The sequence below is a fragment of the Staurois parvus genome, unplaced genomic scaffold (assembly GCF_062004578.1).
Source record: "Staurois parvus isolate SC_StPar_1 unplaced genomic scaffold, SC_StPar_1.0 ptg000013l, whole genome shotgun sequence".
NCBI classification, from domain to species: domain Eukaryota; kingdom Metazoa; phylum Chordata; class Amphibia; order Anura; family Ranidae; genus Staurois; species Staurois parvus.
This window is the reverse complement of record NW_028317809.1, coordinates 4,560,553-4,583,908: the sequence shown is the minus strand read 5'-3', so window position 1 is coordinate 4,583,908 and position 23,356 is coordinate 4,560,553. Positions and strand designations below refer to the sequence as shown.

Below are 23,356 nucleotides of genomic sequence, written 5' to 3'. Positions count from 1 at the left end.
CCATACATGCCATTGCCCAAAGGTTTACTGTGTCTCCCAACACAATCTCCAGGGCATGGAGGAGATTCCAGGAGACAGGCAGATACTCTAGGTGAGCTGGACAGGGCCGTAGAAGGTCCTTAACCCATCAGCAGGACTGGTATCTGGAGGGATAGGATGAGCACTGCCAGAGCCCTACAAAATGACCTCCAGCAGGCCACTGGTGTGAATGTCTCTGACCAAACAATCAGAAACAGACTTCAAGAAGGTTACCTGAGGGCTGGACGTCCTCTAGTGGGCCCTGTGCTCATTGCCTGGCACCATAGAGCTCGACTGGTATTTGCCATTGAACACCAGAATTGGCAGGTCTGCCACTGGCACCCTGTGCTTTTCACAGGTGAGAGCAGGTTCACCCTGAGCACATGTGACAGACGAGAAAGGGTCTGGAGAAGCGAGGAGAACATTCTGCTGACTGTAACATTGTTCAGCATGACCGTTTTGGTGGTGGGTGAGTGATGGTCTGAGGAGGCATATCCATGGAGGGACACACAGACCTCTACAGGCTAGACAATGGCACCCAGATTGCTATTGGGTATCTGAAATCCTTGGACCTATTGTCAGACCCTACACTGGTGCAGTGGGTCCTGGGTTCCTCCTGGTACACGACAATGCCCGGTCTCATGTGGCGAGAGTATGCAGGCAGTTCCTGGAGGATGAAGGAATTGATACCATTGAATGGCCCCCACATTTGCCTGACCTAAATCCAATAGAACATCTCTGGGATATCATGTTTCAGTCCATCCGATGCCACCAGATTGCACCTCAGACTGTCCAGGAGCTCAGTGATGCCCAGGTCTAGATCTGGGAGGAAATACTCCAGGACACCATCCTTCGTCTCATTAGGAGCATGCCCTGATGTTTTCAGGCATGCATACAAGCACGTGGGGGCCATACAAACTACTGAGTACCATTTTGAGTTGCTGCAATGAAATTTCAGCAAAATGGACTAGCCTGCTGCATAATTTTTTCACTTTGATTTTGGTGGTGTCTTTGAATTCAGTCCACTGTACGTTGATAATTTTAGTTTCCACTAAACAATGGGGCATCCTTACGTTCCTAACACATTACCCAGTCCATATCAGTATAAATATCCAGTATATATATATATATATATATATATATATATATATATATATATAATGTTTTTGTTGTAAATTACCACATGGCATCTGTACTTGGGTTTATATGGGGATAAGAAAGGTGGGGATGGAGACTCCTTGTGATGATGGGGGGCATGGCAGCAGCATCTTAAATGGAGCACAGATATAGTCCTGTGTAATATGCAGTGACAAATATACTGTGAGGAGCTGTACAGGAAGACATGTCAGCAGAAGGCGGAAAGACAGCAGTACACTGGTCTTCCCTGCAAAGAGCTGTTCAGGGGGTTTTATCATCAGGAGTCAGAGAAACACAAATATACAGACTATCCCAATGAAGAGCTGTGTATTGGAGTGTGTCAGTGGTAGTCTGACCACTGGAGTATAGGCAGGCTGTTCTCCCTTGAATGCGATAAAACGCAAACTGGTCATACTGAGATGATTTGCTTTCATGCCTAGTGTGGTCAGTTCGAAATAGGAAAGCAGAGGGACTGGCAGGATCACCTAGTATTTCATATAAAGGAAGCAATGCAAAGAGAACCGGATACATTTTAATTTGAATACATTGTAACACAGAGACCTATCCAAAATATGTTGGGGTAACACACAGTTTAATGCTGTTGCCTTGCATTACTAAGGTCCTAAGTCTGGAGAAGACCTCCCTGCATTAGGTTTTTCTGTACGCTGTGTGTTATATTACCTTGCTTAGGTTTCCATTTATAGTTTAAAAACTATTGTTAACTTGATTAACTTCTACCTGATTAGCATAGGTTTGCTTTGGGTCAGTGATTCTGAAGCCAGAATAAGGGCTTTATTAAGAGTCCCTGCATCTCTAGAAACTAGTCATTAATGAACGCTCCCATATTCCTATTCTGCCAGATTCTTTTTAATATTCTGCAAAGTGTGCACTGTGTAAAATGAGTATTATACAAAAAAGGTCAACTGACAAGATGGTGGGAGCATTAAGGTTTCTAGTGACATTATTCAGCTGTCTTTAAAAAAAATTCTATTTGTAAGGAGTTAGGTTTCTAAGTTCAGTGTTGGACAGCACAGTCGCTAAGAGGTTAGCACTTCCACCTGGCAACACTAGGGTCATTGGTTCAAATCCAAGCCACAGCATTACCTTCACAGATTTTGCATGTTCTCCCTGTGCCTGCATGGATTTCCTCCGGGTACTCCAGTTTCCTCCCACACTCCAAAGACATGCTGGTAGGTTAAATGGCTTCTGTCTTAATTGACCCTAGTATGTGTATGTATGAATGTAAGTTAGGGACCTTAAATTGTATGCTCCTTGAGGGTTAGGGACTGATGTGCATGTATGATATATGTAAAGCGCTGCATAAATTGACGGAGCTCTATAAGTACCTGTAATAAATAAGAAATGTGTCCTGCTCTACATTGTTGGCTTTCTATACTTCACAATATATACTGTAGTTTATTTTGCTTCCAGTTTAGCTTGTTCTTATTACAAATGCAGCCATCCAGTCAAGAAACATTATTTATGCCAGTCTGCTACAGACGGGTTGCTTGTGACAGAAATTGATATATTACATATTGCAGTCTAAAGTGCTTATATTATCCAATTTTCCAATGCCCAGAGGACATTCTCATTTAAAAACATTTCTCTAATGGAAATCTAATTCAATTATAGCATCATACAGTGATGAGAAGAGAAAAGAACAATTTCATTCTCCAAGTTTCTATGTGTGTATTTAGTATACTCTCAGAGTTCATTTAAACAGTCCTTCTTAATTTAGTGTATTGAATACAATTTTGCCTTTTACTCTCTTTCCGCTCAAGGTAGAATTACTTACAAGAAAGTCATTTGGTGGCTCCTGCAGTTCTGTTTTTTCCCTAATAGGATAATATCACTGTTCTCACTGTGAGAAAAGGCAAAAGCTCTGACATGACGCAGAGCTGAGTGCAGATTTCTATCGAGCTGTGAGAAAAGAAAGCTATGACTTTGGAAAAGCTAAAAAGCTGAGTGCTGAATACAGAAATTCATTGTCATTTCAAGAGTGTTAATCCTTATCTACTAAGACTGAAAGCTGAAAGAGCATGCTATGCTTCTTCCCATTATTCGTACAGCTTTTTAGATCTGCATGATCACCAGAGTAGACAGGGATTCCCCCTGTGAATGAGAGTACCAAATATGGGGTTATTTTTAATCAGTCTTGACTTGCAGTCTGGCATGTTTGCCATATCCCAGAATGTTGGCCTGTGTAAGACAACTGGCATGTTGGTGTCATCTTCTATCATCAGCTTAAGAGCACTTGTGCTTATTTTTTCCCTTTGCATTAAGTTTTTATTAAGATTTCAAACTAAAGTGCCCAGTGCAGAAGTCAGCATCACTTATTAAGTCCGTAATTTACAAAGAAAAATATAAGCAAACAAATTTACAAATGGATAAACAATGATATGATAAAATTGGGTGTCTCTGGAAAAGACGGAGGTGTTTTGTCAACTGGGAGACCACTGTCCCAGTCCCCTGTCTTTAAGTTCAGGCTAGATTTATTTCATGGTCTCCTATCTGAAGGTGTATCTTAGTCTGTGACAGGGGCTGACTGACAACTCATGGGGCCCCCGGGCAATAGGGGATCATGGGGCCCCTGTGTCCTTGTCCAAACTCAAAAAAGCCTATGAAAAAGGTACCAGGGGCATCTCATGGGGTCCCCTACTGACCTCGGGCCCTCGGGCAGTGCCCGAGCTTCCAAATGGTCAGTCCACCTCTGGTCTGTGATATCTACAGTGATTACCTAGGTATTTCCTTCCCTAGGTACCCAATTAGATTAGTAAATCTGCGAGAAAAAGGAAAGAATAAAATTAGGGAGGGATAAGGCATTGTGAGAAAAAGAGGAAGAGCAAGCAAAACGCCAAGGAGGAGAAAAAAAAAAACCTGGGGGAAGTAAGGGGTCAACTGTGGGGTAGGGTGTGAACGCCCACCAGTAGTCTCATGCTTATATGGTCAACATTGACATTTCACTCACTTTCCTGGTTCCTTGTGTTATTGGGTCATTGGATTTTTTGCACTTCTTAGGGAGTGCGGACTAATTGCCAGTGATATAAAAGAGAAGAAAAAAATAGAAAAGGCAAAACTGTTGTATGGTCCTTCACTAAGGGGCCTTGCATTATATTCTTGAATTCCTCACTCAGAGGATCTGTAGTATTGCCAACAGGACCAATTCGTAGTACATTTTGATAATATGTCTTGTGTTATATGTATTGATTTCTCCATTTTTGGTATTTTTTTGAACCAGCTATTTTATTGAGCCTCTTACAGGTCAAAGCAACAGCTCCACTTTCATTTCGGACCCAGCACCTTGATACTCACCATTCCTTTTTTCCCCTGTTGCTCTGTTTGGCTGGGAAGTGGGTTCTAAGTATAGGATATCATGTAAGCCATTCCCCCTCCTCCTACGTGACAGCATTGGTGCTGGGTGAATGGCCACTCAGGCATTTGGTGCTGACATATGAAGGTGGAGAGATAGTCCTTAGACATGTGTATGCTCCAGCTAGTTTGACTTGGATATTATACAGGCCTTCTTCTCTTACCTCCTGAATACGAAGGAAGCTGTTGGTGAGTAAATGGAGCATTCATTATGTGCAGCTATGGGGAAAATTGTTAAGGTTTCCCTGTATGTGCAAAAGTCAGGTGCATTTTGAATTTATGTTTTCTTTAAGGAAACCAGTAGTTGAGGAAAGATTTTGAACATGCTAGTTGCCTTGACAATTCTGTCAATTAGGTATTAATATTTTACTGCCAGTCACTGACCCCCTTTTTATTAAAATGAAAATATTGCTGATGTCATTCACATCTCTGCATACTGCTGGAGTAATTTTTTTTCTCCTTTATTGTCCATTTAGAGGCTTCAGCAGTTTGCAAACTACAGTAGACTGGCCTCAATTTATGTTATATTCTGCAGAGAGGACTTGGCTATGTGGTTTTCTCTATGGCACTATGATCAAGACTAAATGAGCAGAACTGAGTATCCCTAAGAAATTAGGCACAGTTAAGATATATGCTTTTAGCATCCCTTAAACTGATTGCATAAATTAAATTATATCTAACACTAAACCTTTTTTTTAACTTTTGAGTGGAGTGTGTGCTTGTGTGTTTGGGAGGTTGAAACTGCTGTCTGTTTTTTGCCATCTGTTTCTCATTAGAAAGATTTCCCTTTACATCCTGTCCTGTAGAAGTGAAATTATATCTTTCCAGTGTGATTGAAATACCTCATAGACAATTAGTCATGGTAATATGTGTCATGGAAGATTTGCCCTCTATTCCTGCCCTATTGGCAACTCAAAAATTTGGATTTATCCTTACTTTCTTTCACAGTGACTTTGTTGAAAAGGGCAATTAATGGGAGTGAATCTACCTAATGGGGACACAGACAACAAATAAAACAACATGGTTCTTTTAGCCCCTCACTACTCTATCCATATCTAAAAAAAAAAAAAAAAAATACCTTTAGTTATACTTTGAGGATGTATTAATAAATACAGAGCTGAATTGATTTTGTATGTTTTCCTGGTGTTATAAAATTGTGTATGGGATTCCACTTTAATTCAGTATCATTTGAGTTATTCCTACACATTATATTTTGATTGCAAAGTCCTGAGCTTTAAGGATATGGCCTTGTTTATGCAGGTTTATCTATCACTGCAGTTGCTATTCTTTATTATCATTGCTCATCAGTCTTGCTATGGATGGTGAAGCAGTCTTGTTATGAGGATGGCGAAGCAGTTCTGATGAAACACAAATGCCAGGCCTTAAGGAAGTCATAGCTCTGATTTATGGCACAGGGATACACCATCAACTTCACTTAGGTATTTTATCTAAGAAGAGAATATATGATCTGTTGGTTTTAGCTATGTATTCTACACTGAAGATAGGTCAGGGCATATTTTTTAGGAATTTCTTCTAATTACATGGATGAAGACATACCTTACAGTCCCATGCATAGGTAATTCAGTGCAGCTTAGGAAAAAGCCCAGAGGCATTGCTAGAGCTTGACACTCTGATAACTGCCTTCTGATAACTGCAGTGTTTGTTGCCATCATCCAGAAAAATGCAAATGTACTGTACCTCAGCCTTTCCTGCAGTTTGGTTCCATTTTTTTTGCATCTTGCACATTCCTTCTCAGACCTCCGTTGGTTTCTATATCTCTGCTGCACATTGTGCAGGGCCCTAAGACTTCTGGCTCAATACTAAAGGTGTGCAGCAAAACAGGAAAAATGGGGGACACACCAAAGAGAAATTAAAAGGTAGAGAGAAGGAATTATATAAACCACATGAATCCCCCACGTTTCATTATTTTATTTATTTCAGGTACTTATATAGCGCCATCAATTTACGCAGCTCTTCACATATATATACTGTACATTCACATCAGTCCCTAACCCTCAAGGGGCGTACAATCTAAGGTCCCTAACTCACATTCATACATACACATACCAGGGCCGATTTAGACAGGAGCCAATTTAACAACCAGCATGTCTTTGGAGGGTCGGAGGAAACTGGAGTACCCGGAGGAAACCCACGCAGACACAGGGAGAACATGCATGTTAGCATAACTGCACATCTTTTCAATCTAGGTGCCCAAGAATGCCTTGGGCTTTTAGGACTTCAGTCCTACAAGTCTCAGGGCACTCTTGAGCAGTGCCCATGTGTATCTACACATTTGCTTATCTACTGTGGCTTACAAACCACAGTACCAACACAAAACCCACAGATTAAAACATTATTAACGTAGACTCCCTCAAGAGTTGGTTCTGGCCAGCTCAGTGGATTGCTTTAAAAAAGGCCTGGATTCTTTCCTAGATACACAGAATATAACTGGATACTAACATTTATAGGTAAAGTTGATCCAGGGAATATCCGATTGCCTCTCAGGGGATCAGGAAGGAATTTTTTTTCCCTGCAGGAGCAAATTGGATCATGCTTTGCTGGTTTTTTTGCCTTCCTCTGGATCAACTGTGGGTATAGGATTATAACTTTTTTTTTGTATGGTTGAACTGGATGGACTTTGTCTTTTTTCAGCCAGACTAACTATGTAAAGCAGACCTCCATGCATAATGTTTACATTACAATGTAGAACAGTCCTCACCTTCATGATTTTGACATTAAAGTTTATAATGTACAGAAGTACTCAAGAACAACTTACATTTTGTATATATAACTGCCACAGGTCTTGGTACTAGCAGAGGTAAGCTTTTTTTGTGTCTAAGCATAGGTTTATTACAAGCTGTTCATATACAGTGAGGAACAGAAGTATTTGAACACCCTGCGATTTTGCAAGTTCTCCCACTTAGAAATCATGGAGGGGTCTGAAATTCACATTGTAGGTGCATTCCCACTCTGAGAGACAGAATTAAAAAAAAAATCAGGAAATCACATTGTATGATTTTTAAAGAATTTATTTGTCTTGCACTGCTGAACATAAGTATTTGAACACCTAAGAAACAGCAAGAATTCTGGCTCTCAAAGACCTGTTACTGTGCCTTTAAAAAGTCCACCTCTACTCCACTCAATCTAACTTAGTAGCACCTGAGTTTTTTAAAGACACCTGTCCACCCCACAGTCAGTCAGACGCCAACTACTACCATGGGCAAGACCAAAGAGCTGTCAAAAGACACCAGAGACAAAATTGTGGACCTCCACAAGGCTGGAAAGGGCTACGGGGCAATTGCCAAGCAGCTTGGTTAAAATAGATCAACTGTTGGAGCAATTGTTAGAAAATGGAAGAGGCTAAAGACGACTGTCAGTCTCCCTCGGACTGGGGCTCCATGCAAGATCTCACCTCGTGGGGTATCACTGATGATAAGAAAGGTGAGGAATCAGCCCAGAACTACAAGGGAGGAGCTGGTCAATGACAGGAAGAGAGCTGGGACCACAGTTTCAAAGGTCACTGTCGGTAGAACACTACGCCGTCATGGTTTCAAATCATGCCCCTGCTCAAGTCATCACATGTCTAGGCCCGTCTGAAGTTTGCCAATGACCATCTGGATGATCCAGAGGAGGCATGGGAGAAAGTCATGTGGTCAGATGAGACCACAGTAGAACTTTTTGGTCTAAACTTCACTCGTCGTGTTTGGAGGAAAAAGAAGGATGAGTTGCATCCCAAGAACACCATCCCTACTGTGAAGCATGGGGGTGGTAACATGATGCTTTGGGGGTGCTTTTCTGCGAAGGGGACATGACAATTGCACTGTATTAAGGAGAGGATGAATGGGACCATTTATTGTGAGATTTTGAGCAACAACCTCCTTCCCTCAGTCAGAGCATTGAAGATGGGTCGTGGCTGGGTCTTCCAACATGACAACAACCTGAAGAACACAGCCAGGATAACCAAGGAGTGGCTCCGTAAGAAGCATATCAAGGTTCTGGAGTGGCCTAGCCAGTCTCCAGACCTAAATCCAATAAAACATCTTTGGAGGGAGCTGAAACTCCGTGTTGTTGTCAGCGACAGCCCCGAAACCTGACAGATCTAGAGGAGATCTGTGTGGAGGAGTGGGACAAAATCCCTGTTGCAGTGTGTGCAAACCTGGTCAAGAACTACAGGAAATGTTTGACCTCTGTAATTGCAAACAAAGGTTTCTGTACCAAATATTAACACTGATTTTCTCAGGTTCAAATACTTATGTTCAGCAGTGCAAGACAAATAAATTCTTTAAAAACATACAATGTGATTTCCTGAATTTTTTTTTTAATTCTGTCTCTCAGAGTGGGAATGCACCTACAATGTGAATTTCAGACCCCTCCATGATTTCTAAGTGGGAGAACTTGTAAAATCGCAGGGTATTCAAATACTTCTGTTCCTCACTGTAAATATGATATCATATCCGGGACTGTCCAGATAGTAAGATACCATGCCCACCAAGCTCCTATTATTTCTTAGACTCTACGATGAAGTATATATTTGTGTATATGAGATTTTTTTGGTCCTGGCTCTACATGAGATTTTAATAAGTTTTAAAAGCAGTAAATTTGGTATTTAACTATTCAGACCAGGGTTAGGCAAGCTTGTCACTTCGACTGTTTTGAAACTACAAGTTACATAAGGCATTGCAAGACTCTGATAGCCACATGCATGACCCCTAGAGACAGAGGCATGATGGGATTTGTAGTTTCATCACAGCTGGAGTGTCAAGATTGCTACTTCTGATCAGGGGTGGACTGACCATTTGGAAACTCAGGCACTGCCTGAGGGCCCGGGGTCAGTAGGGGGCCCCATGAGATGCCCCTGGTACCTTTTTCATAGGCTTTTATGAGTTTGGGCAAGGACACAGGGGCCCCATGATCCCCTATTGCCCAGGGGCCCCATGAGTTGTCAGTCCGCCCCTGCCCCTGATTATATGTCAACAAACATTAGGCTATGACTATACCTGAGATCTACCTATGCAGAGCCATGAGCCACATTGTCCTGAAACACTAGATCGCATAAGAATCATATCTGGAGTTAGTTATGTTGCCCTCTATAGAGACTGGGGAACATTGGTTTATCTGTTACATTTTCAGGTTGCAGGTTGTTTTTATTTACGATGATAAACTTACTCAAATTTTTTATTTTTCTTACAGGTTTTTTCTGTGACTGTTCTCAACACCTGCTTATTGTACAGGTCTGAAGATTTGGAAAAACGTTCGTATTTCTGAAATAACACAAGGTTGGATTTTTCTTTTGAAATAAACAGCATGCTACCTATTCCAAGCTGCTGCATTTATGGTTAAATATTTATATTGTTCTGAGACTTCTGGTGTTGTTCAATACATTAAACGTTGTGCTGCATTCTCTCAGGACGGTACTATAGTCTAGAGCATCTTTCATTTCATAAAATCACTATGCGCCATGTAGCATGGCAGGAACATTTAACAGTATACTTTTGGTTTAGAAAGCAGCCAGAATTTTTTTTTAATTTGAGGAACTGTTGAAATTAATACATACATGGTTGCATAGTGAGAGCAAATAATGTGCATAATTAACACATGACACGTTCACAGACTATGAATGTTTTGTCCATTTATTTAAGGGCACATTTACAGTTGCAGTTGGGGATGATAAAAATACCTTCTAGCTGTGTTTCTACTCTCCCCCCTCTTCGACCGCCTCCCTGAAGCTGCACAAGCAGCACGATGTGTGCTACTTTGCTTTGCTACTTGGTTAAAACAGGCACTGAGGATTCAACAAATCACTTTTGTCACCTGTTAAACACCTCTGAAAAGTAATTCACCATGAATTGTTTTGCAGAGGCCGCATTTGTAAACCTAACCGAAATAGATGAAGATGGTGGACTGTACACAGTGTTTATTGGTTACCTGCAGACTGCTACGATAAATCAGAATTGATGGCCCATGTGTTTGACTTTTATTCCTTCAGTAGGCCCCATGAGAGGGACAGAGTGGATAAAATAAAAATGTGTAATAGTAATAAATGCATTCCTGGTGGATAAATTATCTTCATAAATCTAATAATAAGGTGGCAGCTTTGTTTTTGGTTAACTGTAAAAAAAACTATTTGTTATAAATCATTATTAACTACATTTTCCCTTTGCTAACAATGGCTAAATCCAAAGGCAGTTTGCTAGCAGAGGTGAGATTAAAGTAAATCTCACACAGCAATTCAAGCTGTGTATCTGAATTATAAAGAGTGTAAGAACAAAGGTCACCTTCAGTAAAAAGGACATTCCAAAACCATGGAAAGATCCTGTTTTTGTTGTTAGTTTTTTTTGTTTTTTTTCCTTGCACATAATTGGGTATTCAAAGTGAACATAGTTTCACCTTAATCACTAAGCTCAGTGAATATTTAGTGCTTGTTCACACCGTATAGGTATGTTCAAGCATGTTCCTGCACATTCCCTGGTGCGCTTTTGGTAGCCCATTGATTTTAGTAGGCTGTCCATTGCGCTGGAACACGCAAAGGGCACAGCTGGCATGAATTTTAAAATTTCACCACACCTAACCGTATAGTACTGCAATACTGTGCGTTTTGGTGGCTGCAAATGTACCATACTTGCTAGATGCGTGGGGTGCTATTAAGTTTTAGGAAGGGTGCCATATAGCATCAGCAAAGCGCGTATTTCCCGCACTGTAGATGTGTGAACCGCCCTTAGATTCAAGATACAAATATTTTGATCTCCCTTTTACTTTATATTTGTTCATACCTCTGCACCTAAATCTTAATGGCATTTGATAGAAAACTAAGGTAAAAAAAAAAGAGACCTAGGTGAGTTACATGGGGGATTGACTACATATAGTTAAAGACTACAACAACGCTGAGGATTTATTTAGTAGAATCCTAATAATTTAGACACTGAGAAATTTTAAAGCGGATAATAAAGAGGACAAAAAACTATAGAAAAGCAGAGTCTCCTTCAGTGACAGGTCAGGTCTCTGCTGCAGAATGACAAAAGTTATTATATCCAAGATAGCTGAATCTTGAAAGCGATATGACAGGTTGTATACTGTATGAGAAAATACCTAAGAAGTTTTCCATTGCATTAACTAGATTAAATATTTTCTGCAGGGCTGCAAAGGCTACTGCTACAAAGAGCCTTTTCTTATATATCTGCCTGCCACCAATGTACATGTAATAATTAAACATTTGCAAGATAATCATAAATGCAGATAGCATAAATAAAAATATATGAACTATAACCGTGCATTCTAGAATGAGGTTCAAGTTCATTGAGCAGCAATCTTCGCCTATTTTGCGGTTTGCCGAACAGGCAAATTAAATGCCATGTTTGGCAATTGGTTATTGATTTCATCTGGGATCTCCTGTGCTTTGTTTACATTCAGCTATCAAGCTGGGAAATGTCATTTGTAGGAAATGTCATATATAGCAAAAGTCCTTCGGCGCATGATGTCTGTGGTCAGCGTGTTGTGTTTTGGCAGGTAAGCGGGCATGATTGATCATCATGATTGAAGTGGAGCTACATCTCATGACAATTTGATTGAAGATGGATTTTTCACCATGGGACATGTGTGGTTTTTTTTCTTAAAGGATCTTGTTAAATGTGCTTTGTGTTAATAATACTTTTATTTTTAATCTGCTATCAGGGTTAATTTAATTCCACTGACAGCAGTAGACTGAAAAATTGTATTGGTGTCTGATTGCTTTTTAGCAGACACTGCCAAGGAATAGGTGTTATTGCCCTCCGTAGCTAAAACAGTAAATTTTGAAAAATAACGCATAAAGATAGTACTGCTCGTTCATGATGACTAAGGCCCTATTGGGGAGAATATTGTTGAAGGAACAGGATAGAGTCTGGAGGTGAGTGATATGCCACAGTCTGGCTATGTGAGTTTGCACTACTTGCAATAAAGATTGCTGGATATGAAGAAAAAAAATTGCAGATATACAGCCTGTTTGTAACTGAATTTAGTGCCATCTTGCACTGACAAGTGCTAGTTGTGTTCCAAATACTGGAAATGGACTTGAAAGGACAACTACCATAGGAGAACCACCTCTTCACTGATGCAAAGCAGATCCCCAAGGCAACAGTCTAAATAAACGTTATGTAGCAGCAACTAATAATTTATTTCTGGTCTTAGGCGTTGTTCAGTTGGGAAGATTGCTATTAAAAGGAAATAAAAAATGACAGGTCTGTTGCAAAGTCATAGGTATGAATTAAAACAACAAAACCACAAATAATCACTGGCTTTCCATTTCAAGGTGGCAGACAGTGCTCTATAATAGAAAAGAAACACAGGTTAAATAATTATAGATTATATCAAAAGGTTAGTCTAAAAAGCATGTCTGTCACAGAGAATAAAACACTCAGTGGTATACACAAAATTGACAATGCAAGTGATCACTTCTATACATTGTGATGTTATGTGCATATTATATGTATAGACAAAATCTAAACTTTCCAAATGAAAAATACAAAAAAAAATGTTACAGGAAAACTTATAGCAAGCAATTTATGGGAAAAAGAATGTGCTTGTTTACACCTCACTTTTAATTTGCCATAAATGAATATGAGAAAAAAATGACCTTATGGGTACTGTGTTCTGCATTTTGGTCCTTTCCAGACCTCTGTTCACTGTGCTAACTGATGACTGCTTTCCAGGTCCAGAGTTCTGGCACTGTCTCTAGAGGACTCTGGACCTGGAAGGTCTGAGGACTTATTTTATGAATTTATTTTATAGGCCATATGAGACAAGCACCAGGAGCTACTTTGTTGCACATCACACATGCTCCTGTTACTGCCATTCAGCATAAAATAGCACCTTCCAGCCAATGGTTGTTATTTTAAGAGAAGTACAGTTTCACCTCGGTTAGTCCTTGATTCCACTTACCATGACCTGGTCAATAGCTATTTGAACCTCGCCTGCTTCCAGCAGTTGGTTTGTGAATGTTCAAGGTTTTACTTTGTATGAGAGGTAAATTGTCCCTGCTTGAGGTGTAGCATGTCAGATCCAAAAACATGAGGAGCAGTCCTGCTGCATCTGGTCCCTCTTGCTCACAATTTACTAACAGTTCCAGGGCAGCTTGCAGTGATCCCTCTCAAGTGCCTGACACCGATCATTGTCTCCTGCTTGAGTCTCTGCATTCCTCAGAGACTTCCTTAGCTCTGTTGGGTGTGCCCCCTCCTCGGTTCTCTGTAATTATGTGACTTTTTTGGGACAGATTTTAGTTTTGATTACTGATTGACTGCAGAGGCCATGAACTTACCTCAACCCCTTCCCCTGCAGAATCATTGTCTGACCTGTTTGGAGGCTCTATCTGATGAAGAACTCCCAGGCTGAGAGAGACTATATCTGCACTTATTGGTATGAAGCCAGAGTACTAGGTGTTATCCTAGACTCCAAACTGTCTTTCCAGCCCTAGGTCCAATCGCTGACAAATTCATGCAGACTCCACCTCTGCAACATCTCCAAAATACGTTGGTTCCTAACCCCGGAAACCACTAAGCAACTCATTCACTCCCTTATTATATCACAACTTGACTACTGTAATTCCCTCCTCATTGGCTTACCTCACCATAGGCTATCCCCACTTCAGTCTATCCTGAATTCTGGAAATCTCTTGATGCATACTTGCGATTGCCAATCATAGCGATCACATGGTCTGAATGCCCCCATACGCCTCGTGGCATTTAAATCCTCTTAAGGGGCTCAGAGGTAGTAAGGGGTAATGCAGCCTTTTTCAACCAGGAGTGCTTTCAGTTATCTTCAGGGGTGCCTTGGCAAAATGCCTAAAAATTGCCCAAATAGTGTATACAAGCGGATGGATCAAGCCTGTTTTTTAGTTACACAAAGCCATAGGTTTTCATTGTGCACCATTGCAACCTTCTAGCTGTCGGCATCCTGATGTAATTGATTGATAAGGAGGATGTTGGGCACCTGCACAGCATCCTTGTTTGCCCCTCCCCTGCCGCCTCCATCAGCACTGGAGTCACATTAGCTGAGTGAGGGAGGGAAACTGAGAGACAAGAGAAATGTTGGAATACTAGTCAGTACCAGTATGCAAAAGTATATTTGCTTTGGAAGAATAAAACACATCTAAGACTGGTTGTCCTATGTGTGGATGTTGCTGCAATATGTAAAACAGTTTAGTTTGGCTTTTTTTTACATTTTAGAATGGGGTAACTCGAGATTGTGAAGAATTTTAAAAGGTGCCTTGACTAAAAAAAGGTTGAAAAACACTGGGTTAATGGAAATAGCTAAACTCATGGCAGGGGATCCAGCTTTACGCCATACTATTCCTCTATTTGTTGAGCGATTAGAGTTCATGTTGACAGTCCTGCATCATTTGGTAGACAGGTTAGTAGGTGTCTTCCATCTTACTTCCTGATTGAGTCTCCGTTCAGTTAACATGTGGAGAACTTTTTGGTAAAAATGTTGGGCTGCAGAACAGGCATGTAAAACACATTTAGTCTTTCAAGGACATAGTCTCTTCAGAGCTGCCATGGACACGGCCTCATCAAGGATGTTACCTGGGGTAAGAGAACTAATCTACCCTATGCAGAAGAAGTCTAGCCCTTAAGGTAGGAAGGATCTCCCTCCTCAAACCAAGAAGTGCTTTGTTAATCCCAGGTTTCGACCTCTGAGGAGAAATCTAAACTATGAGCCCAGGTTCACCACAAACCTTGGACCTTTAAATCACCCAAACCTCCAAACAAGTCCTCTTTGGCATTAAGGGGTCTACCACTGCATCAGAGGATCTGAAGACAGTCTGGGAGGGCTGCTGTGCTGCTGGAGCCAGGTCTGCACAGGAAACTGGTAAACAAGGCAGGCACAGGAACATGCAGGTACAAAGAAAAGCCATAGTCAGGACAAGCAAATTCAGGAATAGTCAGGTAGCAGGGGTACCAAGACAAAAGCAAGGTCAAATTCCAGGCCACAGTCAATAACAGGCATGCAACAGAGGTACAAAAGATGCAGACAGAAGGTGTAGTCAATATATGAGTCAGAAACAGGAGATCATTGTACAACAGTGTCAGGAGGCAAGTCGGGTCAAACACTGGATATCAAAATGCAGGTTAGGTCACAATTCATAGGAGCTGATGATCACTCAGCAATTTCTCCTCAGTGTGCTGTGTTTTAATTAGGGTGATTGGCACTAAAGCTAGTGTCAGACATGCACAATTATTCACACTAACATGAACACATGTATATGTGCAAGAGTGCACATTGCCATACACCTGTGAATTGGGCAATAAACTGTATTATGCTTGCCCCCAGATCTTTGGCCATGGCCAGCCAGTCAATCTTCCTGACAGCTATGACAGCTATAAACTAGAGTTGGACTGCCAACCCCCTTACTGGTTCCTGTTTTCCAACCTGCCTGAGTCACAGCACAGATTAGGAGATCTCCATGCAGCCCTGGCTTATCAGTGGTCAAATAATCACTAGTAGTATTCAGGATGTCCTTGAACATGTTTGTGGTCTCTAACATGTCCCTTGTAGCATGTGGTGGTCTCTTAAATTCTGTAGCCTCATGTAAAATGTTTGAAGCCTCATGTAAAATGTTGTTAATCTTTAATAGGTTTTTAAACATACTGTATGTGGTCTGTTATCAGTCTCCTGTAATAGTTTGACTATCCCTTCTAATGGATATGGAAAAATAGGGACTGGACTCTGACAAATTCTTTCTATATAGACATGTCTATTATGTTTGGATTGTATCTAATAAAGAATATTAAGCTGCCTTCGCTTTTTTTCCACATCATGCTAAACATCCTTTGTGACCTTATCTACTTTTTTCCAAGATAGATTTTTCTGTTGGAAGGGCTGCATTTTAGCTTTCTTACCTTAAACACTTGAGGACCCTTTCCTGGGAAATATATTATTATCATTATTTTTCCTTTGCAAATAGCCATATTAGCTGACTAGCATGAAATGCATAAGTTCTTGTTTTGTTTCCTTTTGTCCTATTATTTCCTACTTCTGCTACTGTAGCAGCAAATTAATTGAGCAATTTGCCTTTTATTGTTTGTAATACAGCATGTGGGCTAAAATATGCAGATAATGATAGAATCTACAGTATTATCTGAAAAGCCTAGAATGTCCCTTTTAGGCTGTTCTGTTGTGGCACCTTCCTTTATAGTATCCATTAGAGCTGAATTTACATATCAGGAGCCCATAGGCACAGGAAACTAGGAAAGAAAATGTTCTTTAATGATCATGAACTATAAAAAAACAGACATGTCAGTTAAAGTGTGCAAACTGCGCATTCCTACATTCACGGTGAGCAGTGCATACCTAAAAAAAATGTTTAAAAAAGCTATGCAAAAAAGAGCAATTAGATTTTATCACCCACATTATACAGCTTATTCTCCACGATAACAGCCTGACACCTTAATAAAACAAAAAGTAGCAATAATACTAACAAAATGTAATTCAGCACAATATATTGCATCATAAGACAGAGATAAAAAATATGATCAATAAGAAATGTACTAGCCTTTTCTCTTGAATAAGCATACCTTCTGAAGTAATACCTATGCACATGAATCTGCTATTCCTTTATTAGTAAGTCAGTCCCTGGTCTCCAGACTTACCCCAATTCAGAACCGGTCTGTGGGAAGAGCCTCAGCATCATCATGTACAAGATAGGTACCTTAATCCTGGGTTGTACATTTTTGAAGCTGGAGTTTAATTGGAGAAGGTTGCAGCTTACAGAGAGGCTGTGGGAAACCAGTCACAGTGCTGAAGGGACACTGCTGGAGCGAGGCGTAAGGTAATTATATTCTCCTTAATCATTTGCCCCTAGACACAACAAGCAAAAAAAACCAAAAAAAAACATTGCAGTGCTTGGAGTCCCACTGCAAGATGGATTTTATTCAAATTCTTGGGATTGGGCTTTAAGGTGACACTAAAATCCTGTTTAAAAAGAAATATATTCTATTCAAGTATATATTCTTAACTAAAAAAGTACAGCCTCCTCCAAATCTCTTTTTTTTTTTCTTTTGCCGCCTTGATCCAACATCCTGTTACAGGGTGGCTACATTTGTTTTCCACTGTAAATGCATAGCCACTCTCTCTTTCTCACTCTTGAGATGGACTAGGTACTATAGACTATGGAGTATGGAATCTGTAGCGTGCATAGAGCAGGGCATGTGACTGCAATTAAGGTGCACTGCTCATTACAGTCAAATGGAAGTGAGAAGAAAAAGGAGAGGATGTTACAAAGGAGGAAGACAAACACAATAAGAAATTCTTTCATGAAAAGTAGATTACAGGGTCATTAAGTAGTGGATTTGTATGGAATATTTTTGGAGAACAGGACGTACGGGCGGCGGCGGGAAATTTGAAAATTTAAAAAAATGTCATTTTTTCCAAAACACATTTTTCATAGTAAAACATTGCTGTTTCAACCCATTTCACATACATATTGTCCCTAGTGCTTTGTCCTGTGCCCTGCCTGCGTTTTGTCTGTTCTTTCTGCCTGGAAACTGAGAAATGTCCATGGCGTCCAAAAAGTGTCCCTTTAGGTCAAAAGCGGTTTTAGACCAGCTAGAGAACAGCGATAGTAAATTAGAACCACTTGCAGAATTGAGTGATAATGATTCGTGGGGAAATTCGTCATCAGACACTGAAAACGATTTTGCGACTTTGCTCAGCAATGTGCGAACTTGGCGCTATATTTCAAATTTCAGTGTTTTCAGTTTGATTTTATTTTTGAATTAAATGTATTATTATTATATTATTATTTTTTATTATCTATTACATTATAATTTATGATTTTGTGTTTCAAATTTTATCTTACCCGGGATGTTTAATAGACTCTTGTTCGGACAGATTTCAGTGAGTTATTCCTAAAAATTACAGCCTACTATAAAAAAACTACATATTTCCACGCAAAATAATGGTACCGCTTTCTGCACCAAAAATCTGAAATAATCATACCGCCAAGGAGGTTAAAGCTGAGTTCCACCCAAAAGAAGAAGTTCCATTTTAATACTCTGTCCCCCGCTCCCCATTAAGGATTAGCACCTTTGGGGAGTGGGAGCGGGTACCCGAATTTGACAGGTACCCGCTCCCACTTCCGCTCCAATCGCCTAGGCGATCAGAAGCGGAAGTTGTCCTCCCCCTCCCTCCCTGTAGTTTTCTGGGACATGTGACAGGTCCCAGAAGACTACAGGACCATTCATGAAGCACAGCACTTCTTGCTCATGCGCAGTGGGCACCCGGCTGCACAGAAATCAATCAACTTAAACTTTTTGGTCAAAGTTTAATTGAACAAGTTGAAGTTATAAGTTGATTGGCTACCATGCAGAGCTGCATTAGATTTTGCACTCTCCAGTTTTAGTAAATGAACCCCTAAGTCATGCTCCAAAATTCCCATTCACAGTATGGTGTTGCAATGGCATGCGTGTTTCCGTGCGCTTTATTGAAACATGCAGCAACTCACATTACCTCAATGTGATGAGATACCTTATTTCCCAAATGCCATCCCAACACACTTTGCTGATGTATGTTCATTGTGGAGCACTGACAAAATTGGCGCATTCTTTATTTATGGCTGTACACTGCAGCCTTTTTCCATCTGCAAGATGTGTTGGGATGGCATTCAGGATGAATAACATAGCTTTGCACCAACACATGTAATGCGCATTGCTGCGATTTGCGGTAAATCACGGTGGTACCATGCAAGTTACTGCAACACCACAGTGTGAATGGCCCCTGAGGATTTCAAGGTAGCTGTTAGAAACCTGGTAAATGTTTTTGTACACATTGTCCTTCAGACTATCTTTTGCAACCTAAAGAATGTGTGAACTAGACGTTAGGCTGATTTGAAATTTTAGGTATAGTGAAGATCACAAGAACTAAAGAAACATATACAGACAATACGTACAGTGATACTTTAAAACAGGACTATACTATACCAAATTAGGGTTTAAAGTATAATGAAAGTCAAAATTTTTTGTAGATTTGGATACCTGTCAGATTTGTATTGCTCTTTGTGTCCCTATTAGGGAGATTCACATTCTCTATTTGTTCTTATGATCGATATTGCAAAGAGTGGAAGTGAAAGAAAATCCCAAATTTTGGGTTGTCCTCAGAACAGGAATAGAGGGGAAAACTTCCAGTGGGGACACTAGTTCTGGTGAAAACCAGATATTAATTATATATCCAAGCTAAAAAATATAGCCTATATCACGCGGCAAAAATGTGAAATAATTTATATCAAAATATAATTTCAAACTGTGACTAGAGCTGCTATTTTAAATAAATATTAAAAAAAACCATAAATAAGTAAAGAATACCATAAACAGCGCTCTCTAATGAAATGAAAAACTATCCCCAAAATTATATACAATACAAAATAATAAAATATATATATATATATAATCCAAAACCAATAAAAAATAAATATATAGATAATAACACTTCCACCAAACAGTGCAAAAGTGAAAAAATCAATCCATAATATAATGTGAAAAAAATTAGTTCATAATATAAAGTCCAAAATCTTTCTCTTCAAAAAGTATCCAACAAAACCGTGATCTCCGTTGTGCTCAACACCCCATCAAAGTGCAAACTCACCAGATGCTGGTGTTTAATCAGCATTAAATCAGATACCAATAGATGTGGAAATTCAATAAACCAGATCGACTCGGATGTAATACTGATCACTCATCAAATGGTTAATCCAGCTCAGAATCCATCAGGGTAAGTATAATTAAAATTCCATATGTGGATAAATAAAGAACACTCACCATGGCATAATACCGTTTATAAGTTTATTGCCAACAAATACCCCCCTTAGACTAAAACTCACATTGTATAAAAATACAAAAATCATTCAGTAATAGATGTAGCTGCAGAAAACCGACAGCTATTTCAGTGATGCGTCTCACCACCCACTCTGTAAACAGCAAATCTCGAGGTAGCGGTCACATGGGCCAGCCACGTGGTCGCGGCATACATGGTGACATCACTGCTGATCACGCCCTTACGCGTTTCATCACACAAATTCCTCTGAGGGTGAAAACCAGATATTCCCTTATGTTGGAGGGATTTCCTCTCACTTCCTGTTTTGGCTATGAGACAGGAAGTGAAGGGAAATCTCCCCAGCTGGATGCAGATGGCAAAAAATAGCCCGGCAGGGGTTATAACCCTCCTTTATCTAAAATGAAAAAAAAAATACTTGCCTTAAGTTCTATTTTAATTTTGAGTTCTCTTTTCTCAAACTAGATTTTAATTTATTGCATTCTTAATGTGATGGTGTGAATGTGCCCTAAGAGGAGACTACATTTCTCCAAGCATGACTGAATGCAAATTTGCATTTTTTTAAAACCTTCCTCTAATGTTGACACCGTTTTCCTACTCTTTGCCTGACATTTACATATGTTGTAATTCATATCTATGAGACCTGCAATAGATTAATTTCCACACCCAGAAGTACACTATGAATTCATGTAAAGACAAGAGAGCTTAATTCAGGTTCAGGTGCGTTAACCCGTAACAGAGTTTGATTAGTGACTTCTAGCTGACTATGTAATTTTCTTTATGCCTGAACATGCCGATGCCTCATTCCATAATGAGAACATCTGAGCAATTAAAAGCTGCCTATATTCTTGATTTTGTAAAATTAACTATTATTTATTCAAGCTCATAGTTTATGGGTGTTTATTATGGTATGTCCTATACAGACATTATTTTTCTGGAAAAGTTATCATTAAAGAGGAACTCGGGTTGTGCAAAAAAACACCCCCTACAAAAAACACTAAACCGTTAATAAAATTTAGAAAATGCTTACTCTAATTGAATTTTCATGACCTCACCTAATTCAAAAGATAGCAGCGTCTGCTCTGCCAAGGAGTAGGTGCAATAGCATGGATTACATCATATCCTCTCCTCTCTCTTTCTCTGCAGTAAAAAGAAAATACAGTTCCCATCAACCACAGGGAATTGTATGGAATGTGGGCAGGTACACTAGGCCTATACATGTTGAATGTGTTTGAGAATCTCGGTCTGCCCACCACTGCAAGTGGGGCTGAACTACATCACTGCTTCCTGGAAAGAGAACTACAGAAGGGATGTGCCAAGACCAGTGATTGGAGGAATAAGAGGCATAGCAGCCACTGGTCTTACAAACAGGGAACCAAAGAGAATTAACAGTTTGATTTGAAAATGAATAGGCTATTTCAGAGCAACTACTGAGTGAACCAAACAATGGATGACATATTCAGTGAAGGTAGGAAATCAGCAACAAGGACATGTAAAGAAGTTTTTGCCCAGAGTTCTGCTTTATATATTTCAGTGTGCCGTTAAAGTGTATCTAAATACAACATGTTTTTTTTTTTTCAGTTTTGGATAGAGTATTCGGGATTTAGATCCCCTCCTAGGTTTTTGTTGCTGGCTGTGTCCCTGCTATTGAGATGTACTTTCCTTCTTTGTTCTGGTGACCATTGTCACTGATATTGAAAGCAAATCCAAAATTTTGATTTGGTAACTTGCCACCAGAACAGTAAGGCTAAGTTCACTCTGGCTTTGTTAGCAGGCATTAGACAGGCGTTTGGGAAGCGTTTTTAAAGCTCTTCAAACGCCTATGAAAATTCTACACATGTTCACACTGAAGCGTTAGCGTTGCGTCGCAGCAAAATTGACGCCTCATGTCCAGTCCGGAGGAGTTGAAGCCTCCCATTCAAGTGTATGGTGACGCTCCTCAAACTCCTGGCAGGCATTTGCGATGCGTTTGCTAAGCGTTAATACCATTATACTTCATTATAGGCGTTTGCGGTGCTGTTTTAACGCTTGGAAAATGCCTATCAAACACCTAAAAAACACGCATAGGGCATTTGGGGAGTGTTAAAAACATTTCCCAAATGCCTGTCTAACGCCTGTCAAACGCTATAGGAGCATTTGGCACGAGTTAGAGATTAGTCAAGTGTGAACGAGCCCTTACAGAGGGGAGATCTTCCAATATGAACACTCACTTACTGGGTATACAGGACTGGAAGCGAAGGTAAATCTCTTAGGAGCCTTGTACATGGCTGTGCATTAGGTATACAACCGTAAAAATACGCTTGTTACTGTGGAACCCAGGAGCTATGCCCATTGAGATGCATTATAGAAAACACTGGTTATACAATATGTGCGTAATCGCTGGCACTTGATACATGCACATATATCGGTATATATTTCAAAGCCTCAAATTTTCAGTTTTAAAAAATATGCTCATACATATGTACATGTATAATTGCGCACAGCCATTTATTTGATGCATCTCAATAGGCAGAGAGATCCTGCAGCTGCGACTCCCGGGTTCCACAAAAACAAGTGTATTTCACTCTGGTGGTACACCTAATGTACAGCTGCATGCTGCATGGATGGCAAACAAAACAACACCAAAAAATATTGCCAAGAGTTTTAAAGCATGTCCAGCCATCACATTTTCAATAGCTGTGGAGTCATGTCAGCGTTTTATTGCTATCCAGGGGTGACAACAGTTTATCAGCAAAGAAGTCAGGATAATTCCCCAATAGCAATACAGGCAGAAATAAAAAAATATTTTCTTTAGTAGAGTAGAAGGCTAGAACTCCTGTCTGATTTTTTTTTTTTTTTTTGGTACCTATTGCAGGTTTTCCAATCAGCAGGACAAGAAGTGACAAGAAGTGCTTGCAAAAATTTTTTAACTATCCCTTACTTTGTCCAACTGACATCTCCGACACCAAAAAGTCTAAAATACACAGGATTTAGCAGTATTAAAATGACTATATTGTAGTTTATGTGTATGTTTAAGTGGTTGGAAACCTCACTCATG

The 23,356-nt window shown here is 39.9% G+C and overlaps 1 protein-coding gene across 1 annotated transcript in view; it reads left to right on the top strand.

Annotated features, from left to right (window-relative positions):
• Positions 1 to 23,356, top strand: part of CSGALNACT1 (chondroitin sulfate N-acetylgalactosaminyltransferase 1) — a 566,905-nt gene that overhangs the window by 294,031 nt on the left and 249,518 nt on the right. The window contains exon 4 of the mRNA XM_089675301.1: positions 9,715 to 9,800. The gene's annotated coding sequence lies outside the window, so the exon portion shown is untranslated. The remainder of the gene's footprint in view (positions 1 to 9,714; positions 9,801 to 23,356) is intronic.